This window comes from Chiloscyllium plagiosum, unplaced genomic scaffold (genome assembly GCF_004010195.1).
Source record: "Chiloscyllium plagiosum isolate BGI_BamShark_2017 unplaced genomic scaffold, ASM401019v2 scaf_13204, whole genome shotgun sequence".
Lineage (NCBI taxonomy): Eukaryota > Metazoa > Chordata > Chondrichthyes > Orectolobiformes > Hemiscylliidae > Chiloscyllium > Chiloscyllium plagiosum.
The window spans coordinates 17,235-21,790 of NW_025211546.1; the positions used below are offsets into that span (position 1 = coordinate 17,235).

The window sequence follows — 4,556 nt, forward strand, 5'->3', positions numbered from 1 at the left end:
CGTCCTGGGCGCAGGGAGACGGAATGAGAAGCAAATGTTGTGGACTCTCTTTGCTGCTGGCGATTCTTGGAGCAACTCAAACGTATTTCACACTGAGCAAGTCTCAGATGCTTCAGGGGAGGGCGCTTGGAGAGTCCGGGCTCAGGGCAGCGGGCATGTGGAACGGCCTGTGGCTCGTTGGTCTAGCGGTATGATTCTCGCTTCGGGCCTACAGTTGGGTGGACTTACGAGAGATCCCGGGTTCAAATCCCGGACGAGCCCTCGTTGCTTTGTGCAGAAACGCCGGCGCAATTTTCTCAGAAAGCACATTTCTGAAACGAGATCGGACTGCCTGAAGTTGGGATGGGGCCGAGCTCCCATTACAGCGAACAGGGTAAAAGGAAACACTTGCTCAAAGTGAGAACAAACATTGCATTTCGTTCGCCCGCGCAGGCCGACTCTGAATTAAGTCCTCCAGCTGCATTATTGCTCAATTGTGAGCGTGAAATTTCAGGAAGCGGGGAAGTGAAGTGATTGCAGACAGCGCTGAACAGGTTGACGTTAATGGTGCCGTGTATGAGGATTGTCAGCAATGAAGGTAGATTGGAAAGTTGGGACAGTTCTCCTTGGAGAACAGTCGGTTGAAAGCTGGCCTGATTGACGTTTTTCAAGTCATGAGGGTCTCGACACAGGAATAATGTAGTGCAAATGCTCCCACGCCTGAAAGGATCGACAACGATTCAGCAGAGTTTTAAAAGCACGAGGAAAAAAATAAAAGTGACATTAGGAAAAACGTTTTCCTTCAGGGAGTGATCAGGGTCAGTAGGTGACGCAAACTTCAAACAATTATGTTCCTGAACCCATGGGACAGACGGATAGGAGTGAAAGACAAGAAGAAAGAGAGACACAGAGTGAGCGAGAAAAGGGAGAAAAGTCAGAAAAACAGAAGTTAAGGAAAAACATAGAGAGGCTGAGGAAGGGATAAAATTCCAGTGAGTCCCAGCTTTCTCTATGGTTTCATACACTCCCTCTCATCCATGACAGACAGGCTCTGCTCCTAGAATCAACGTCAGTCTGGATGTTTCAGGGACGGTGTGGGGGTGATGGACATTGGTTAATCGATCAAAACTGACACTGAGACTCTAACATTACCCACACTCATTCATACACACACACACATACACACACAGAAACCCTTTGATACTCACCTCCTGCTCCATTCACATGGCAAAGGGAACTCTGGCTGACAGGACCTGCTTTAAATACCTTCAGTTCTATGACTTAAAGACTCTTCTGTGCCCAAAGCTCAGCTCTTCTACCGAGTGTATACCTTCCCCAGGGATGGAGCATTGCAATTTGTGAGTTAAGAGGAAGCGGGAGTGGGGTGAGAGAAAGTAGCAGCTCAATAGTTTAGTCCAAACTATCTGTCTGTCTGTCCCTCTCCTCCTTCCCCCACCTCCTCACACACAGATTACAGACTTAAAATCCATACAGAGACAAAGCTTCAGTTTCAAACCAGCAGCAGCCACAACAACAGCAGCGTCCTGGGCGCAGGGAGACGGAATGAGAAGCAAATGTTGTGGAATCTCTTTGCTGCTTGCGATTCTTGGAGCAACTCAAACGTATTTCACACTGAGCAAGTCTCAGCTGCTTCAGGGGAGGGCGCTTGGAGAGTCCGGGCTCAAGGCAGCGCGCATGTGGAACTGCCGGCGGCTCGTTGGTCTAGAGGTATGATTCTCGCTTCGGGCCTATAGTTGGGTGGACTTGCGAGAGATCCCGGGTTCAAATCCCGGACGAGCCCTCGTTGCTTAAGTTGCTTTGTGCCGAATCGCCGGCGCAATTTTCTCAAAAAGCACATTTATGAAACGAGATCGGACTGCCTGAAGGAGGGATGGGGCCGAGCACCCATTACAGCGAACAGGGTAAAAGAAAACACTTGCTCAAAGTGAAAACAAGCATTGCATTTCGTTCGCCCGCGCAGGCCGACTCTGAATGAATCCTCCAGCTGCATTAATGCTCAATTGTGAGCGTGAAATTTCAGGAAGCGGGGAAGTGAAGTGATTGCAGACAGCGCTGAACAGGTTGACGTTAATGGTGCCGTGTATGAGGATTGTCAGCAATGAAGGTAGATTGGAAAGTTGGGACAGTTCTCCTTGGAGAACAGTCGGTTGAAAGCTGGCCTGATTGACGTTTTTCAAGTCATGAGGGTCTCGACACAAGAATAATGTCGTGCAAATGCTCCCACGCCTGAAAGGATCGACAACGATTCAGCAGAGTTTTAAAAGCACGAGGAAAAAAATAAAAGTGACATTAGGAAGAACGTTTTCCTTCAGGGAGTGATCAGGGTCAGTAGGTGACGCAAACTTCAAACAATTATGTTCCTGAACCCATGGGACAGACGGATAGGAGTGAAAGACAAGAAGAAAGAGAGACACAGAGTGAGCGAGAAAAGGGAGAAAAGTCAGAAAAACAGAAGTTAAGGAAAAACATAGAGAGGCTGAGGAAGGGATAAAATTCCAGTGGGTCCCAGCTTTCTCTATGGTTTCATACACTCCATCTCATCCATGACAGACAGGCTCTGCTCCTAGAATCAACGTCAGTCTGGATGGTTGAGGGACGGTGTGGGGGTGATGGACGGTGGTTAATCGATCAAAACTGACACTGAGACTCTAACAGTACCCACACTCATTCACACACACACACACATACACACACAGAAACCCTTTGATACTCACCTCCTGCTCCATCCACATGGCAAAGGGAACTCTGGCTGACAGGACCTGCTTTAAATACCTTCAGTTCTATGACTTAAAGACTCTTCTATGCCCAAAGCTCAGCTCTTCTACCGAGAGTATACCTTCCCCAGGGATGGAGCATTGCAATTTGTGAGTTAAGAGGAAGCGGGAGTGGGGTGAGAGAAAGCAGCAGCTCAATAGTTTAGTCCAAACTATCTGTCTGTCTATCCCTCTCCTCCTTCCCCACCTCCTCACACACAGATTACAGACTTAAAATCCATACAGAGACAAAGCTTCAGTTTCAAACCAGCAGCAGCCACAACACACTTGTATTTAGACAACAAAACACAGGCTTCTGCACCCAAAGGACACAGATTTATTTCACAAGGAAACAAGGATTTTTACACAGCTGAACACAACCTTGTCTGAGTATATCTCTGGACATGTTTGTAAAAGTCAGTGATTCTGTGTCTCACTCTGATTGTATTGCGCTTCCATCTCTGTGTTAATGTCTGTTTTTCTGTGTTGATGAGACTATCTCTGCAAGCAATGGGACACAGATTATGTCGGAGGGAAGTTTGAGTGTGTCTGTCTGTGTACGAATGACAAACTGTCTGCAGTGGCACAGTTTGTCCCGGAAGCGTGTGTCTGAAAGTTTCTTTGTAGCTGTCTGTGAATCTGATTTTGTGCCTGTGCGTGTTGGTGTGTGCCCAGTTCTGCCTGCAATGGAACAAACTTTGATCACCACGTTTATAATTCATTCTTTCAAAGTCAGAGTTTCTCTCTCTCTTTATGAGAAGTACAGTAACACAATGCCGCCTTCTGCTGGCCTACCCATGTGACATCACAAGCGCCACATTTTCCTTTTCCACTGCATCTGTTTCCTGATCCTCCTGTGGCGGGGGAGGGCGGGGGTGGGGTGGTGGTGGAGGGAGATCCATCTGAATTTTATTGAGAACGGCAGTAGCAGCACACAGCTGCCTGAGTCAGGTGTGGACACAGAAGGTGGGCTGACTAAGTAAGTCCTTTCCCAGAAAAGCAGCAGGTAACAGCCTCTTACCAGTATGTATTCGTTAGCGTTTCAGAAGGTTTTTTTGAATGGATAAATCGTTTCCCACACAGAGAGAGGGGAATGGCCTCTCCCCAGTGTGAACATACTCATGTAGCAGCATTTCATGTCTGTGTTGAATGCTTTTCTCTGAATGTGAGCATTTGAACGGTCTCTCAGTGTTAACCAGTTGGTGTGCCGAGAGGTTGATAACAGAGAATGCCTTTTTACACTCAGAGCAGGGTAATTGCCTCTCCCCAGTGTGATCTCAGTGGTGTGTCAGCAGGTAGGATGAGTCACTGAATCTCGTCCCACATTCAGGGCAGATGAACGGCCTCTCCCCACTGAATTCATTCTTGTTTCTTCAGGACGTGTGATTGATTGAATCCCTTCCCACAAACAGGAAATGAATGACTTATCTCCAGTGTGACTGCATCAATGAATTTCCAGCATGTATAAACATTTGCATCCCTTCCCACGTTTGCACATTTTCATGGTTTATGTGGTGTAGATCATGTTGGATGATCAGCTGATTCCTCACCCAGACACAGGACAGGGTTAATGGACTTATAGAATCACTACAGTCCACAAGTCCACACCAACACTCTGGGGATAAAGACATCCAGACCTATTCTCCTACCCCATTACTGAACATTTACCCTTGACTAATGCACCTAACCAACACATCCCTGAACACTATGGGAAATTTTACATGGCCAATTCACCTAACCTGCCCATCTTTGAATTGGGAGAAGAAACCAGAGTACCCAGATGGAGCTGATGCAGACCCAGGG

General features: G+C 47.4%; 1 non-coding gene across 1 annotated transcript; it reads left to right on the forward strand.

The window, feature by feature from the left end:
* Positions 1-1,690: 1,690 nt before the first annotated feature.
* On the forward strand, positions 1,691-1,780 carry trnap-cgg. The gene is given in 2 exon segments: positions 1,691-1,726; positions 1,745-1,780. It is a non-coding gene; the product is annotated as a tRNA-Pro (tRNA).
* The last annotated feature ends 2,776 nt before the right edge of the window (positions 1,781-4,556 follow it).